A 19733-nucleotide genomic window follows, 5' to 3' on the forward strand; every position below is an offset into this window, starting at 1 on the left:
GTCTGTCTTCCAGTACTGACAACTCACGGTCGTACGCGACTCGTATCGATCAACTGCTGTGGGATAATTTTGACACGGAAGTAACATGGATTTGTGAATGCGCATTGCAGAGACGGCCATCTTCACATGTGGAATTATTTATAGTTAGGAACATAAATTAATTAAGGCTGTTGTAATACAACGCAATGAGTAGAAGACAAATGAAATTTAATTCACTTATTAAACTTTTGTGATAGTGCCTCATATTTACTGGTGTATTTACATGTAAGTACAAATACTACCAATAATCAAAGTCATTTGCACACATAGTAAAACCAACAACACTTCACCACGCAACCGATGCGCTACAACTGTTAGTTCGCTGAGGTTGACAGCAATTTGAAACTGATCATAGTCAAAACGAAGTGTTCCGAATGGCGCCGATTATTAACGATCAGTAGTCGGGAGCCGGCGGGCAACTTCTCGCGCCCTTACTATAGCTATTCTATTGGGGGCTCATTACATGCTGATTTATGTGGGTTACAAATTAAAGATAAGAACAGTACACATACGCCCGAGGTGCTGTCCCAAAATGTCAGTATTGGCTCTTGAACAAAAACGTTTGACGACCACTGCTTTAGAGATTGAGAGCTCGTCTTCTGAGCTAACCACATGGAAGAAAGAAGGATGATTTGACTCAGTACCACACCTACGCTTATTATAAAAAAATTCGATGGTATAACTTGTGAAGAGAGATTTGTCAGCGGATTGAGGATTTTTTGGTAGCGAGGACGCAGCAAATTATGCTGGATGGGGAGTCATCGACAGATGCAAAAGTAACTTCGGTTAGCCCAGGGAGGTTGTATGGGCCCTTGCGGTTCATATTATATGTTAATGACCTTGCAGACATTATTAATAGTAGCCTAATACATTTCGCAATCGATGCAATTATCTTTAATGAACTACTGTCTAAAAAAATATGGTCAAATATTCAAGTCAGATCTTGTTAAGATTTCAGAGTGGTGCAAAGACTGAGACTTTGCTTTAAATATTCAAAAATGAAAAAACTGTGTACGTCATAAAATGAAAAACTGTAGTATCCTATGACTGCAGTATTAACGAGTCACAGTTGGAATCTGCCAACTCATACAAATACCTGGGTGTACTTCGTAGGTATATAAAATGGAATGATCACGTAGACTCAGTCGTGGGTAAAGTAGGTGGTAGACTTTGGTTTATTGGTAGAATACTAGGAGGTGCAATTAGTCTGCAAAGGAGATTGCTTACAAATCACTCATGCGACCAGTAGAATAACGCTCAAATGTGTGAGACCTGAACTAAACAGGACTAACAGGCCTCTGTATGCATCCTATTCTCCCTTACCTTGTTTCCATGATCCACACGTGAGATACACGAAAGTGCCACCTGAACTGTCGCACACTTTTCACTGAATATCGGTTCTCAGAATGTACCCAACAGGGCTTTTTGAGAAAACAATCGCATTTCTTCAAAAGATCCTCATTTAACTTCGACTTACATACGTGTTATGCCGAATTGTTACGATCTTAGCAACGCTTCTCAGAATTCCTTCGATATCTCTTCTAATGCGTACTTAATGAGGACTTCAAACGGTGGAGTGACACTCTAGAATAAGTCGTACTAGAATCATGTGTGCGATTTCCTCTGCAGATGTACCATACCATCCCAGAATCCTTCCAACAAACCTAAATCTGCCATTCGCCATCCCAACTGCAGATTTTAAGTGATTGTTTGATAAACTTTTGCTTTTGACATGATGTGAGTAAATTTTGTAAAGTTTTTTATAAAGAAATTTACAATTGAAAACCTGACAAAACTGAATATGGTATTACCAAACGATGTAACTTGGTAGGGAAGTAAATATCTGAAGCAACTAAAGACACTTGCGGAGGCTGATACACCGGCTGTAATAGGCGTAAGTGCTCATATTACTATTGGTCACCAACGACGGTGCACTGAACAATGTTACAGCAGTATTAATGACATTTGCAGACTAATAATTATACCTGTTACGAGTCGAATGTTTTTAGGCTGGTTAGTACCTCAAATTACAGGGTGTTTCAAAAATGACCGGTATATTTGAAACGGCAATACAAACTAAACGAGCAGCGATAGAAATACACCGTTTGTTGCAATATGCTTGGGACAACAGTACATTTTCAGGCAGACAAACTTTCGAAATTACAGTAGTTACAATTTTCAACAACAGATGGCGCTGCGGTCTGGGAAACTCTATAGTACGATATTTTCCACATATCCACCATGCGTAGCAATAATATGGCGTAGTCTCTGAATGAAATTACCCGAAACCTTTGACAACGTGTCTGGCGGAATGGCTTCACATGCAGATGAGATGTACTGCTTCAGCTGTTCAATTGTTTCTGGATTCTGGCGGTACACCTGGTCTTTCAAGTGTCCCCACAGAAAGAAGTCACAGGGGTTCATGTCTGGCGAATAGGGAGGCCAATCCACGCCGCCTCCTGTATGTTTCGGATAGCCCAAAGCAATCACACGATCGTCGAAATATTCATTCAGGAAATTAAAGACGTCGGCCGTGCGATGTGGCCGGGCACCATCTTGCATAAACCACGAGGTGTTCGCAGTGTCGTCTAAGGCAGTTTGTACCGCGACAAATTCACGAAGAATGTCCAGATAGCGTGATGCAGTAATCGTTTCGGATCTGAAAAATGGGCCAATGATTCCTTTGGAAGAAATGGCGGCCCAGACCAGTGCTTTTTGAGGATGCAGGGACGATGGGACTGCAACATGGGGCTTTTCGGTTCCCCATATGCGCCAGTTCTGTTTATTGACGAAGCCGTCCAGGTAAAAATAAGCTTCGTCAGTAAACCAAATGCTGCCCACATGCATATCGCCGTCATCAATCCTGTGCACTATATCGTTAGCGAATGTCTCTCGTGCAGCAATGGTAGCGGCGCTGAGGGGTTGCCGCGTTTGAATTTTGTATGGATAGAGGTGGAAACTCTGGCGCATGAGACGATACGTGGACGTTGGCGTCATTTGGACCGCAGCTGCAACATGGCGAACGGAAACCCGAGGCCGCTGTTGGATCACCTGCTGCACTAGCTGCGCGTTGCCCTCTGTGGTTGCCGTACGCGGTCGCCCTACCTTTCCAGCACGTTCATCCGTCACGTTCCCAGTCCGTTGAAATTTTGCAAACAGATCCTTTATTGTATCGCTTTTCGGTCCTTTGGTTACATTAAACCTCCGTTGAAAACTTCGTCTTGTTGCAACAACACTGTGTTCTAGGCGGTGGAATTCCAACACCAGAAAAATCCTCTGTTCTAAGGAATAAACCATGTTGTCTACAGCACACTTGCACGTTGTGAACAGCACACGCTTACAGCAGAAAGACGACGTACAGAATGGCGCACCCACAGACTGCGTTGTCTTCTATATCTTTCACATCACTTGCAGCACCATCTGTTGTTGAAAATTGTAACTACTGTAATTTCGAAAGTTTGTCCGCCTGAAAATGTACTGTTGTCCCAAGAATATTGCAACAAACGGTGTATTTCTATCGCTGCTCGTTTAGTTTTTATTGCCGTTTCAAATATACCGGTCATTTTTGAAACACCCTGTAGGTGTGGCAAGAGCAAGTCATTAATGCTTATTTTCACTCTGGGCATCAGATGTAGTGTTGAAGCATGGATGCCAAACGAATAGTCTATACTGGCAGGTGCAGTCCACTTAGTGGTGCAGTTATGATCATGCATGAAACATCAGGTCGCAAGGTTCGAATGGCAGTTCGAATGGCCACAGGTTTGTTTGACCGGTGGGAGAGTGTCACAGAGATCCTGAAGAACTGAATTGGCGGACACTTGAAGTTAGAAGCAGACTACCTTGAGAAAGACTACTTACTAAGTTTGAAGAACCAGAAGCAAGTGGCGACTCTAGGAATGTATTACAAGCCCGTACATTCCGCTACCGTAGAGATCGTGAGGACTAGACTGGATTAAATACAGGCTGCACAGAGACATTTAAAAACTAATTCTTCCCATACTCCACATGTAAATGAGAAGAAACACTAATAATTGGTGTAACGGGAAGTACCGTCTGCCATGCACTTCACGGCCTTTTGCAGGGTATGGATGTAATTGTAGGGTTTAACGTCCTGTCGATGACGAGGTCATTGTAGTACAGGTTCAGATAGGAGAAGGATGTAGAAGGAAATCGGCCATGCCGTCTCAAAGGAACCATTTCGGCATTTGCGTGAAGCCATATAGGGATATGACGCTAAACTTAAATCTGGATGGCCTAACGTAGATTTGATCTGTCGTCAGCAGGAATATGATTCCAGTGTCATATGACTGCGTCACCTCGCTCAGTTTCAGCACATACTGAGTGTAATGAGTATAAGAGCAGATATTTTTATGTAGTATCTTAATACTGCACACATCAGCGTTTTGGTTGTTTTATGTCTGCATCGAACAGTCTTCCCACAGACACGTCTCCTGATATTTCCTGCATAATCATACTGCACCACTAAGTGGACTGCACTTGTCAGTATAGACTATTCGTTTTGCATCCATGCTTCAACACTAGATCTGCTGCCCAGAGTGAAAATAAGCATTAATTACTTGCTCTTGCCACACCTACTTCGAGGAACTAACAAGCCTAAAAACATTCGACTCGTAACAGGTATAATTATTAGTCTGCAAATGACGTTAATACTGATGTAACGTTGTTCAGTGCACCGTCCTTGGTAACCAATAGAAATATGTGCACTTACACCTATGACAGCCGGTGTATCAGCCTCCGCAAGTGTCTTAGTTGCTTCAGATATTTACTTCCCAACCACGTTACATCGTCCAGTAATACCATATTCAGTTCTGTCAGCTTTTTAACTAAGAATTTCTTTATAAAAAACTTTAAAACATTTACTCACATCATCTTAAAAGCAAAAGTTTATTAAACAAACACTTAAAATCTGTAGCTGGGACTGCGAATGGCGGATTTAGGTTTATTGGAAGGATTCTGGGATGGTGTGGTGCATCTGAAGAGGAAACCGCACACATGATTCTAGTGCGACGTATTATAGAGTATCACTCCAGCTTTTGGAGTCCCCATTAAGTAGGCACGAGAACAGATATCGAAAGAATTCTGAGAAGCGTAGCTAAGATCGTAACAATTCGGCATAGCACATATGTAAGTGGAAGCTAAATGAGAATCGTTTGAAGAAATGCGATTGTTTTCTCAAAAAACCCTGTTGGGTACATTTTGAGAACCGATATTCAGGGAAAACTGTGCGACAGTTCAGGTGGCACTATGGTGTATCTCACGTGTGGGTCATGGGAACAAGGTAAGGGAGAATAGGGTCCATACAGAGGCATACACAAGCTCATATTTCCCTATCTAAATAGGACATAACATCGCTACCGATAAAAGAATATCCTCGATCATCCAATGGACAGTGTAGATACAGACGTAGAATTGCAAAATGGAAACTCCTTATTTCGACATGAATGCTGTTGAGAGACGTGTTGCTGCCGACAATCCTCTTCAGGATCTTTTATTGTCTGTCTTCCAGTTCTGACAACTGACGGTCGTAAGCGACTCGTACCGATCAGCTAATTTGGGATAATTTTGACAAGGAAGTAAACTTATTGTGCAACAGTCTCTGTATATAAAAGGCAATGTCCTGGCTGACCCATTATCGCCCAGCCCAAAAGACGAAGGATAGAAACTTGAAATTTGGAGAAGGTGTGGATCTTATACCGTTGGCGTCAAACTATAGGCGTCGTTTAGCAAGGGATTTTTCGAAATTCCGGCCCTAAGGGGATAAAATAGGGGATGAAGTGTCTTTGTGAAAAATGTCGCTATTAAGACAATTTTGAAGTTACATCAACGGAAATTGGTGTTTGGTTTCTCGGTCATAAAGAAAGAAATACGTGTTCCAGCAATTTTGGAAATTTAACCCTATGGGGATGAAACAGTGGGTGAAAGCATTTTTTGAAAAATGTCGTTATTAAAGAACTAATAACGCATTTTTAAAGCTACATCTCCGAACATTGGTATTTGACTTCTCGGTTACAAATAAAAATATACGTGTTTCATTGTTTTTCGAAACTGAACTCCTAAGGGGGTGAAAAAGAGGATGAGACTTTCTATAAAAATATTTTATTATGTAAACATTTTTAAAGCTAAATGTATGAAAATTTAAACCTAGCTTCACAGAAATAAAAAATACGTGCTTCACTGTTTCTGGAAATTCAACCCCTATGGGTGTGAAACGGGGATGAAAGTTTTCATTGGAATATTTCATTTTACAAGCATTTTTGATGCTAAATCTATGAAATTTTGTATTTGACTTCTCTGTTACAAATAAAGCATACGCATGTCACTGTTTTTGGAAATTCAGCCCCTGAGGGGGTGGAACGCTTTATGAAAATATTTCACTGTGACGTCATTTTTAAAGCTAAATCTCTGAAAATTGGTGTTTGGCTTCTCGGTTTGAATAAAAGCAAAACAAAAAAAAAAAAAATCTCTGCACGCCACATAGTCTACGTGAGCCAAGCAGCGGGCGCTAACCTAGTGAGTAATATTTTGCAATAGTGTCCGGTGCCGATATCATACACATTGTTTTGATTTAAGGACATGCCATAATCGCAGCTGCTCCTTTGGCGATTGGTCGGCTATCTGAAGATGCGCATGAGGCTCGGAATAAGGATATTCAACATTTCCGAGATTTCACGCGCAAATATTCCTTTGAGAAAATGATGCATGACGTATTCCATAGGCTTTGGCATCTTCGGACTCACTTATCTCGAGTTTCCTGAAAATAACAATTGAAGAAGATTAACAGATGCCACCTGAGGTAACAGACCCGTTCTCGAATAATCTCCCAGTGAACAAGCCGACAAATTTAAAACCTCGGTTCTCGGACTGATGCACGAAAGATAACACACACACTGAACACTAGTGACACAAAAGATGACCAAAGTCAGAGCTATCGATAGTGAGACTACGCATTCGCAGGTGAGGTAGCATGCAACGTTTGCTATCTGATTCAGCGTATCGCAGAATCGATGCTGACCCCACAAAAAGGGTTGAGAGAAAGACCAACAGCCTCCTGAAGAAAAGTGGTTTGTCGCAAGACACTATCAAGAGTCTTAACACCTATAGTGCTGTTCCCCCTAGGTTATATGGCCTTCCGAAGGTTCACAAGGAAGGGGTTCCTTTCCATCCTATGGCCGGCCGTAGTGGCTGAGCAGTTCTAGGCGCTACAGTCTGGAACCGCGCGACCGCTACGGTTGCAGGTTCGAATCCTGCCTCGGGCATGGATGTGTGTGATGTCCTTAGGTTAGTTAGGTTTAAGTAGTTCTAAGTTCCAGGGGACTGATGACCTCAGAAGTTAAGTCCCGTAGTGCTCAGAGCCATTTTTGAACAACCCGACAGCGACCCTTCTTATAGCGATAATGGCGCAAGCAACGAATGTGACTACAATTTCGATTGAAAAATGTAAAATATGGAATAAACACATTTCAATGCGGCAATTTCGACTTCTAATTCGTTATCAGTCACCGCAAAACACTTTACGCTCGAGGTTTTACTGGAATCGCCAAGTCGGATCCGCCGTTTTGAATTTTGCAATTCCCACATCAGATTCGTAATCAGTGACCCCAAAAATATAAAAAGAACACAGTTTTGTAGGATTTTATGTCTTTTTTTCTATTGCGCCCAGGTTTTAAAGCGAGCTAGCGCCCGATGGCTCTCAGATGTGTTCTGCCCAGGCTTTATCAAGCGAATTTGGTAGCCAAGATATCAACGTGACACTATTATGATCCTCAAACCACTGTAGCGCGATTTTGGCTTTGTGTGACACGGACAGTTATCCCGCTAGACGACGCAGTCGCCTTCGGAGAAGACATCAAACATGAATCTGCAATACTGTTCACGTGTCTTGGTGCCTCCGATTATTACCACAGATTTCACGGAAATCCAGGTGAAAGTCCCCAACAGCATAATACTGCCCCCACAGACCTGCGTTAGTCGCGAGGTTCATGGTTCGAGCAACTATTCGCCTTAATGATGGCACGACCATCGACCAGGTGTGAAAAGAAGTGTGTTTCATCCAAACAGGCCACATGTTTAGATTGATCCACGACCAAATCTCGACGACCCTGTGCCTACTGCCATCGTAATTGAAGAGTTTATTGGGTTATGATGGGAACACGCAGGAGGTGTCTGTTGCTCAACCTCGTCTTCAACACTGTAAGCTGTACGGTGTTCTCCAAAATAGAACATCCACCAGCACTGTCTCTGTCGTCGTATCTGCGATGGATCGCCGCCTGCCCTACATTACAGAGCGGACAAGCTTCCACTTCCACTTTTCCTGATGAGGAGTGGGTGTCCAGTAACTTGTCACCTTCTCGTAGAACACTGCCCTACAACCATTTTCCATGGTTGCTCGCGACACTACGACACGAACAAACGACCAGCTTCATGGGTGTCCGTGAAGCTCATTTCCAGACGCTGGACCATAAATATCTGCCCTTTGGCAAAGCCGCTTATGTCAATAGAATTACCCAAGCATGTTGTAGATTTTTTCTGTCACTTATCGCTTCTTCACCTCTGGAAATGATTTATAAACGCGAAAAATCCCAAATTGCCCTGGCTAATCCACGTTATACAGTAGTTCCTCCTATAGCTGACTGAGAAAGTCAGTTCAGAGGCGAGAGGAAGGCAAGGGCTTGCCACCTCCAATAATAGTAAAGCTCTGTGGAGATAAAATCAACATTCTTTTGAGGACAGCTTTGCTTAAATTTAAAATTAAAATAAATTGTTTGTCTGGAATTGCTTCATTTTTAACACTTTTTTTGAGGCCACTTTCTTGTCTCTCTGTCTATGCAGTACGAATTTTGCAATTGATTGTAAATCTGCGCCTGATGAGCTAGAGACCACAAATTTCAAACATAGTTCAGAATCGGGTGACATGCAGTATTAACTCGCTCGCTTGTCTGTCTGATCCACATAGCTCTCATAAGGGTGTGAAAAGTGTTGGTAATGCCTGACATCTTGGTTGCCGTGCAGAGCCAGAGAGTTGAGTAGGGAGTATTAGATTGTGTTCCAGGCAGTTTGCATACAACTCGATGACGGCTGCTAGATGGCACTGCTATATCTGCAAGGGCTACTATCGCCTCTGCAACACTGGCCTCGCAGCACCGCAAGATCACCTTGCCAATAGATGCTCAAGACTGCACTATGTACTCGTGTAAAGGTAGCTGCAACATGCCTTTGACTTCAGTTGTGTATTTGCTACACTCTCGTATCGTTCTCATTACACACTAGTGGTCTGGTCTCAGACTTCCCTACCCCTTAGGTTTTTGCTCTTGGATTACTTGCTTGAACTTGGTTATTCCCATGCCATCTCTGTTGTCCTTTTTTCTCTTGCTGTTGTTCTCCTGTTTACACTCAGCTGACCAATGTTGACGGCCCCTGGCCAGTGGATCAGTCCCTACTGTTTATTTTTCCCACTCCCAGTCCTTTTCATATTCTGATTATAATAGTTTGCACAATAAAACAAGACAAAAAACAGAACACATTTATTTAAGTAAAAATAATTTTTTTAATAATACTTTCTAAATTGGGCAAAAAAAGTATAAATAATTTCTCCCAGCCCCATACAGATTAGTGACACTATATTCTGGAAATCTGAAATGGTGAAGTTTTGATAGGCGTGACAATACTAATAAGATTTGTAACAAAAAAACTGTTGGACACATGCGATGCATAACTGACACATGAACAGTTCATGTCCTGCCTACTATCTATTGCATACACCTCACGTTTTGCAATATAAATCTTACAAGTATTTTCATAGATATTAAAAATTCGCACTCACAAATTTTCAGAATTGTCTGTATGGGGTTATGAATCTGTGTGGAGCTGGGAGAAATTATTTTATACTTTTTAGTCTGAGTTAAAAATGTGTTACATTAAAAATTTATTTTTATTGGTGTAACTATTTATTTATGGCAGGTCATGTATCCTACACTATCGATAAGTTTCAATCAGTTAATCAGTTTAAATCGGAACCACACCACTTTACAAAGTGTGGAGGTAGGTATCTTTTGCGTCCTTATTACTTCCCCGCTTACCTTTTCAATTGGCGAATGGTGTGCAAAAATAACAGCTGTCTGTAAGTATCCATGTCAGCTCTTCTTTGTCTAATTTTATGGCCACTTTTATTTCAGGAGATATATGTATGAGGTAGTAACTTATGAGCATTTTCGAAAAATTCTCAGGCTTACTGATACAATCAACGACGACTGCAGTATTCTTCTTTGAGCTTACCTACCTGTGTTACTAATCCTATCCTAAAATGCAGAGTTTCAAATCACATATTTCAATACTTTTTTTCAAAGAGCATCATTGCTATTTCGCATTTGCAGTTCAAGCACTGTGTCAAAACACTTTGGTATGTGAGCTTGGGTGCTATTAGATGGTTGCATTTTAGTTATAATTGAAGTATGTGGAAAAACCATCATGCTGTTCTTATTCTTGTTGATGTAGTCGTAGCCATTAGTTCCAAGAGTGGTTTGATGTAGCTCTCCATGCTAGTCTAGTATTGTAGTGACGCCACTATTTCTTGGTCATTACTGAAGATACTAGCAGCTCAGCCACAGCAACTGAAGGATCCATAGGCAGCTGGCATACCAGTTGGAGCAACTGGGCTGTTAACGCATTATGAGGCATACTAGGTCAAGGACCACAATCCTGACAATGGAGCAGTAAGACAGTGCTCTTGCAGGTTGAACCAAGCAGTTTCTACATCATCGGGCCACGGATTTGTTGTTCTGAATGTAGCTGGAACCATTGTGTCAGACAACAAGTGGGCTGCTAGCCTGTCTGAATAATCATCAATTCTAGTAGAGGCATCAGCAGCCTGGCAACACCTACTACGATAAGAGGCCTACACCAGGTGCTGGAACAATGCGGGATAGCAAGCAGCTGCCATGAGTCAATGCTTCCATCACCACATCATATTCTCACTCCAGCAGCAGCCAGACTCCTGCCTGACACTGGGGCAGTACAAAAAAATGGTTCAAATAGCTCTGAGCACTATGGGACTTAACTTAGAACTACTTAAACCTAACTAAAATAAGGACATCACACACATCAACGCCCGAGGCAGGATTCGAACCTGCGACTGTAGCGGTCGCGCGGTTCCAGACTGAAGCGCCTAGAACCGCTCGGCCACTTTGGCCGGCTGGGGCAGTACAACCACTCACGCTCCCACACTGGTACACATACCTTGGTAGAGGCGAGATCCAGCACCAGAGGCTGTCATCCCCTGCAAGCATTCTGGCAGTTTTCTGTATTGCTGGCATTATCTGTGAGCAGACATGCTAATCCTCACCAGGGCACACGCCGCTAAGCGAGCTCCTGGTGTCAGCATTCATGCGTGCAAACAGTACAGCCCAATGGCCGTCGGCTAGCTGGCAACATGCACCACACACCATTCTGACCAAGTGCTGATAGGTGGCATGGCCACCGCATTGCCATACTGTGAGTTGTATGAGTTTAACAAAATATTTGACTTTGACATTGTTTATATGAGCTGCCATTAGCCTGCAACCTCACCACAATCCACCACCACAATCCCACCCTGCATCAAAGTAGCCCTCCATCTGCCTACCAAATCTTCATCATTCTTCTGTAATGTCCTATTCCGAAAGCTTCCACTCAGTGTTGACATATTTCTCTTGTTCAGAGAAATGTTTCTTCCTATTGTCAGACTACATTTACATCGTCATTACTTCTGACATCATCAGTTATTATGCTGTGTAAATAGCAAAACTCTTCTGCTGCTTTCAGCTTATCATTCTCTAATCTAATTCACTAAGTATCACCCATCTCTCCTGTTTTTCTTTTATTTTATCTTATTACCTCTTTTGAAGACACTATCCATTCCCTTCAATTACTCTTCAAAGTACTTTGTCATTTCTAACAGAATTACATTACCACAAAAAATTACAGATAACCTTTAGCTCCCTGTATTCTGTACATAATACCTTTAGAATTTCAAAGAGCGTATTTTAGTCAGTCTTGGCAAAAGCTTCTTCATCCTCTATAAATGCTATAAAAGCGGGTTTCTCAAAGAACTTCTATGGTAAAATTAAATAAATGACACAGAATAGACACTTGTTGAGTTGCCCATATCCCAATGTGAGCCTCCCTGGGTTGTGAAATGTGGAATGATCAGCACATACAATATATTCTGAGAAAATAAAATACCCAGTGTAGATCAGTAACTAGCAATTGTTGGTCGTGTCTGTGTCACACAGTAGTGGTGGTGTTCAACGGTGTCTGTGTCAGATGTAAGTGGCACCTGATGCTGTGGAGACCACAACCTTATTCTAAGGCGCTTCCACTGTTTCCTAACAAACTACACACATCACCTAGGTTCCGAGTGTTCTGGAAACTCTACAGAAAACTGGAATAGAGATCAACATAAACATCATTTCCGCCCTTTTTATTGCTCATGGAAACCACACATTGCATGTTGTACCACCATACAGCGAGACCTTTAGAGGTGGTGGTCCAGATTTCTGTACTCACTGGTACCTCTAATACCCATTAGCACGTCTTCCTGCATTAATGAATGCATGTGTTCGTTGTGGCATACTATCCACAAGTTCATCAAGGCACTGTTGGTCCAGACTGTCCCACTCCTCAACTGCGATTCAGCGTAGATCCCTCAGAGTGGTTGGGGGGTCACATTGTCCATAAAAACCCCTTTTCAGTCAATCCCAGGCATGTTCAATGGGGTTCATGTCTGGACAACATGCTGGCCACTCTAGTCGAGCGATGTCGTTATCCTGAAGGAAGTCATTCACAAGATGTGCACGATTGTCATCCATGAAGACGAATGCCTCGCCAATATGGTTGCACTATCAGTCGGAGGATGGGATTCACGTATCATACAGCCATTACAGCGCCTTCCATGACCACCAGCGGCGTACATCGGCAGCACATAATGTCACCCCAAAACATCAGAGTGTCTCCACCTTGCTGCACTCGCTGTACAGTGTGTCTAAGGCGGTCAGCCTGATCGCATTGCCTCCGAACATGTCTCCGACGATTGTCCGGTTGAAGGCATATGCAACACTCATCGGTGAAGAGGACATGATGCCAATCCTGAGCAGTCCATTCAGCATGTTGTTGGACCCATCTGTACCGCGCTGCATGGTGTTGTGGTTGCAAAGATGGATGTCGCCATGGACGTTGGGAGTGTAGTTACTCATCATGCAGCCTATTGTTTACAGTTTGAGTCGTAACAAGACGTTCTGCGGCTGCACGAAAAGCATTATTTGTCATGGTGGTTTTGCTGTCAGGTTTCCTCCCTTGGGCGGCCTGGGCGAGGCATGTCATCGACAGTTCCTGTGTCTCTGTGTCTCCTCCATGTCAGAACAACATCGCTTTGGTTCACTCCAAGACGTCTGGACACTTCCCTTGTCGAGATCCCTTCCTGGCACAAAGCAACAATGCAGACGCGATCGAACAGCTATATTGACTGCCTAAGCATGATTGAACTACAGACAACACGAGCCGTGTATGTCCTTCCTGGTGGAATGACTGGAACTGATCGGCTGTTGGCTGTCGCTGCTCATGCATGGTTGTTTACATCTTTGAGTGGGTTTAGTGACACCTCTGAGCAGTCAAAGGGACAGTGTCTGTGATACAACATCCACAGTCAACGTCTAACTTCAGCAGTTCTGGGAACTGGGGTGATGCAAAACTTTTTTTGATGTGTGTATTTTCAAAGCAATCGGACAGGTTGTCAAACAGACTGCAAGATGAATCTATCATCACATGGAAGTCCATACCAATATACAAATGCATGGATGAAGGGAGCGGGGGCTTGTAAGCCCTACCACAAAATTCAAACCCAAATGAAATTCCGGCTTGAAATATATAATATGCTAACTGTGATAATTGATGGCAAACACGAATAATTAATGCGAGTTGGAGCGTGTTGTAAACCCCCAAAAAAATTCCAAGGCCAAATGAAATTCTGTCTTGGAATGTACAACATACAAATACTGATATCTGATGGTAACCCCAGTAAATTAACACAGATACTGTATTCATAAAGTGAAAACTTTTCATTATAAGATGCCAGATTACCACATAAATAAATACTGCTTTAGGATAATTACAGAATCGTCAAAGGGAAACTAGGAAAGAAACTGACAGAAACTGTTACACACAGGAACTATATTTACAATTAACACATCAATACTAGACTCAGTTAATGAATTTTTCATTGTGTCCAGAAAATTTATATCTGTCAGTGTGCAACAGATGTAAGATGTACAATACAACTAATACACATACACTAAGTAATCAGTATAACGAAAACAACCTAGAGAAAGTAAAAAAATTTTGGGAACGATTGGAAAAAAGGTTATGTGAAATATCAGAGAAAAACATAAAAATTTTATTGGAAGATGTAACGGCCAAATTGGTAACGGAAAGACTTTCAAAGAAGTGTTGGCAGCTATCCCATAATGCAAGAACAAATATAAACAGATAAAGGTTCATAGATCGCTGTCAAAAATATGTAAAAGTAATGTTAGCAAAATTTAAAAAAGTACCAAAATGAAGAAACATCAACTGAAATCATGATAAAAAAAATCAGATGGATAATTTGGGGATAAACAAAAGGAATTTCAAAGAGATAAAGAATGTAATGGAAATGAAAGTAAGATTAATGGCTCGATATAAGTGAGAAGTAAACTGCCAAAGTATTAAAAATCTAACACATTAAAATTTGAGCAGCCTGGGAAAATTAGATTAAGGAAACTGGGACAATCAGAAAGACGAATTAACTCATTTAAGATAAGACATGATCACAAGCCAAAACTATGAACTTTCCTATGATAGACAATGGAATGTGTCAGAGCTGTAAAAAAAGGGAAAAAACACTAAAGGATAGCATAACATAGTATTCCAATTTAAAAATGGCTCTTCCCCATTATGAGTCCCATAGTTTAGCAACTATTGGTCGATGCTTGCCTGGAAATAACTTAAAAGAAAAAGCTGGTGGCTATAATGTGGAATGTGTCAAAAGGTTTACAAACTATACACACTTTCTTGCGAAAATATAGTGAGACATTATTTAGCTTTTATCTTATTCAAGGATAAATTTAATAAATTTAGATTAACCACACATAGATATGATCTATTCAGAAATTCATGTATTATATATAAGTTGTCAAACAGAAATGATTGTAGTTTTTTTACACTGTTTTCCTTGTCTGACAACACCTTTAATTCATATGGGAGATGGTCATATATTTCTGTAACTGAAAACTTTGCTCCTTTTTGTACATGAGTCAGGTGAAATTATGGCTGGGAGGAGTGGGGTGAGTGATAGCTAGCACCATTTCAACCCTTACATATACTAGACACCAGGATGGACATACAATTTTAGTCCTTACAATGCTTTTTGGAGCATCGAATATTTTGCTTGCTATTGTAGAATTTCCCTTGAAAGTTTTATCATACTGCATTAATGAACGAAAGTATGAAAGTAAAACAAACATCTGACACCTTAATAATCAAAATTAGCAGTTACATATGCATAAGATGTTCCATATCTCACTAACCCCATGGTGTATTATTGTTGATGATTATACAGTATAAGCTACGTTGTCAGAATTGAATAGACTGTTTTCTGTTCCTATGTTTAGTCATAGACCATTCACATAGCACCAAAACGCCTTTTCACACCACAATCATCTGAACTGCTTTATGCCACAAACATTGCTTCACATCTGTTCGTCCCCAGTTGAAGCTCTCGCTTGACGCAGTTCATTGTGACTGTGTTTAATTTGTCTGAGGTTCTAGTGTGCTACCTGGGAAAGTTATTTGTTGGCTATGTCGATTTGAAAATGAGAAATCCGTAAATAATATTACGGTTCTTTGTTGTTTGTCTGAGAATGATTCTTTACTGTTTCCAGAATGAAATTTTCACTCTAAAGCGGAATGTGTACTGACATGAAACTTCTGGGCAGATTAAATCTGTGTGCCAGACCGAAACTCGAACTTGTACCTTTGCCTTTCGTGGGCAAGAGTTTTACTGACTGAGCTATCCAAGCATGACTCACAACCTGCCCCCATAGCCTGAATTCTGCAGGAGAGCTTCTGTGAAGTTAGGAAGGTAGTAGAAGGGGTACTGGCAGAGTTATAGCTGGGGGTCGTGAATCGTGCTTGGGTAGCTCAGTCGGTATAGCACTTACCTGTCAAAGGCAAAGGTCCCTAGTTCCAGCCTCGGTCCAGCACACAGGCTTACTCTGCCAGAAAGCGTCGATTCCTTTCTGTGTTTTCTTTTTTCTACTCAACAACACTCACACACTCAGTAAACAATGAACACGAAAGAGACCACACAATTAACCGACAGCATGCTATTTCCCTTGCAAAACAGCATCAAAGATCTTTAGCAGATGATGCGTTGTAAATTTTTCAAATAAATCTGGCGGCAGTCCTGCTATGCACCTCAGAAACACTAAACATGGCAATGAATAAATAAAGTGCACGCTCTGAGGTTGAGGCAGATACATCAAAACACATTTGGAGCTTAAAACAAAAGTACAAATGATCGTATTTTGCAAAAGCGAACCTTTAACAACACATATTTATCCAGCAAACAAGTAATCTGGTTAGGATGCCGTAATGGTTGTAACGATGGTCGAATCTACAGTAATTATTCTTTCTGTGAAACAACCAGATATTGTGATGACGACAATCGCGCTAAGCACTGTGAAGATGTCTTAAATGTAAAGTATGAAAGCAGAACAACACACGGTCTTCGTGAATGTAAAATGCTGACAAACTGGCAGCTGTTGCACTCCACTGACGTGGGCATGACGTCACTGAAAACAAAAGACAAAATCTTCTGATTTTTTGAAATACTTCTGAATGCAGTCCTGTAATTCACCTCAGAAACACGTCTAATATCATATTTTTATCCAGCAAACAAGTAATTTGGACAAGGAGTCGTGATGGTTATAATGATGGACGAATCTATAGTAATTTATTATTCTTTCTATGAAACAAACAGATATTGTGATGTAAACAGTTGCACGTAACACTGTGAAGATGACTTAAACGTAAAGTTTGAGAGCAAAACAATACACGGTCTTTGTGAAAGGAAAATGATGACAAATTGGCAGCTGTTGCACTCCATTAACGTGGGCATGACGTCACTGGCATCGCTGCAAAAGCAAGGCAATAAACCCACACAGAAATTTAATTCCCAGCATGTACACGGGAGAGTTCTGGAATAAAATGGCGCTATTGCAGAGTTAGTAAATAATCTTCGCTTATATGTAAGATATAAAAAAATCGCAAGCAATACAAAATTTGGTAAAATGTGCAACTGGTGTTCTGTATCGGTGTGGTTCATATAGTTAATCTCCCAATAGGTACGAAGAGCGCGCGCTGTGACACACACTCATGGAATGTAAGAAAGAAAGTCGGATTACTGGCCACATAGATTTGTTTAAGGAATAAATCAGCACGATATATCTTTTTTTTTTTTTTGCGATCGCAATGGAGCAACTGCTTATGTCTTCAGCCATCAAACATTGATTAAGAGAATTCATGTTTCCTCTAAGGGTGTGTATTATTTGAGTAATATGCTACATTCGCCTTTGGTGGCCAATTTCAACCAAATGTTCATTTTGAAGTGTACACGTATATATACGTATGCTACTGGCAGATTTTTCATGAAATCACAAATAAGGAGAAAATGAAACATTCAAGTAATGTACTGTCTCAGTGAAATCACAGCGCCTTTTCAATCACCAACAGTTTTAAAACCTACTGTACTATGTTGTGCTATGCTGCTTCAATAGTGAAAATAACAGTAATAATGCTGTGAAAGTACTTTCAATATCACAGATGACAGAAGCCGTAGTTCGAAAACTTTCTAGCAATAGGAAACCCTCAAAGACCTCATTCGTGCCACTAGAATTATTACCACCCACACACTTTCAATAATTATACAATGTCATAACACGCTGTACTATTGTTGCTAACATAGCTGGCATTTGAATAAGGTTTATCAAGTTTTCTTTGAGTCACCTGTTTGACTTTTTCCGCTTTGCGGTTTGCTCTATTTTGTCGCATGACCCCTACATGGAATTTTTAGGTTTTTGACCGGGCGTCTGCTTGTACAACAAAGACGCCGTTCGTTTTCGGAGCTGCTGTAGTCAGGCTTCTTTGCCGAAGTGCATATGTATAGGGTGTGTGGTACTTAGTAGCAGAACATGTCACCAAACTGTAGCCCCTACGCCTTAAGATAAGGGTTACACGTAAGTGACAAAAGCTGGTGTATTCCAGGCGCGCAGGATCCAGCTGCACACACTACAATGTTTCGGAAGCAAGGCGGTCTCGGGCGCTTAGTGGACAGTGACAAGCAGGGAAGCGCGGGGTGGCCCAGTGCTTACTCACCTTGTGGCGCAGTTGACGGGACGAATTCGGCGGTGGCGACGGCGGTAACGCTGCAACCTTGCGCGTGCAGCGCGTGCCCACATCACTACCGCCGCACGCCTGGACGCTCAATATCGACTGGCGAGCTGGGCCGCGGTCGCTACTGGGCCTGCGCGGTGCCTGCCGACCGCGATCGATACTGTTCTCGACAGGGCGGGCGCGGGCGTGTGTACTACTGCCGTACTACACGGTCGGCCTCGGGGGAAACGCGCCCCTGCTCGCCCCACTTTACTAACTCCACTGTGCCCGCGCTCTTCCTCGCTCTGTCACACACATGCAGAGGGTGAACAAAAGTATGGAAACACTGTGAGAAATGCATGCTCGAAAATAAATACGGATGCTAGCCCAGCCTGTATGTGGCGCTTTTGTATTTGATCACGAACGGCACCTTAGACCGAGCGAGGTGGCGCAGTGGTTAGCACACTGGACTCGCACTCGGGAGGACAACGGTTCAAAGCCGCGTCTGGCCATCCTGATTTAGGTTTTCCGTTATTTCCCTAAATCGCTCCAGGCAAATGCCGGGAGGGTTGCTCTGAAAGGTCGCGGCCGACTTCTTTCCCCATCCTTCCCTAATCCGAGCTTGTGCTCCGTCTCTAATGACCTCGACGTCGACGGGACGTTAAACAGTAATCTCCTCCTTCTCCTCCTCCTCCTCCGGTACCTGTGCAACACGTTGCAAATGTCCGTCGCCATCAGAATAGTGTTTATAACTGCCGTAACGTAATATTTGCGGCAGTTCCCAAAAGATGTTGCTTAACGATCTTTAGTCTAATTTTAAATCACCAAGAACACACGCCACTTTGCCTGCTTAAGACTTCTTTATTGACTTCTTACTTAGCAGCTATCCCATAATCATCACATCTTTGCTACCAAAGAATAAACAAAAAATAAATAAATTTTTAAAGATATTACATCGTGTTATCAGTAATGAACTATAACTATTAACGGTCTTGGCAACTTCATAAAACATAAAAATTCCATTTAGATTCATCACTGTTGCCTTTACACGTTCTGTGTAGCTGTGAGCGGATTACACTTAGGTGACGAAAGACATGGGATGGCGATATGCACATGTGCAGGTGGCGGTAGTACGGCGTACACAAGGTATAAAACGGCAATGCATTAGCGTAGCTGTCTTTTGTACTTAGGTAAAAAATGGTTCGAATGGCTCTGAGCACTATGGGACTCAACAT

General features: G+C 41.9%; 1 protein-coding gene across 2 annotated transcripts in view; it reads right to left on the minus strand.

The window, feature by feature from the left end:
* LOC126262834 (SPRY domain-containing SOCS box protein 3) overlaps positions 1-18611 on the minus strand; it is a 98793-nt gene extending 80182 nt beyond the window's left edge. For both annotated transcript variants that reach the window (XM_049959688.1, XM_049959687.1), the window contains exon 1: positions 18502-18611. The gene's annotated coding sequence lies outside the window, so the exon portion shown is untranslated. The remainder of the gene's footprint in view (positions 1-18501) is intronic.
* Positions 18612-19733: the final 1122 nt, after the last annotated feature.

The sequence above is a fragment of the Schistocerca nitens genome, chromosome 6 (assembly GCF_023898315.1).
Source record: "Schistocerca nitens isolate TAMUIC-IGC-003100 chromosome 6, iqSchNite1.1, whole genome shotgun sequence".
Lineage (NCBI taxonomy): Eukaryota > Metazoa > Arthropoda > Insecta > Orthoptera > Acrididae > Schistocerca > Schistocerca nitens.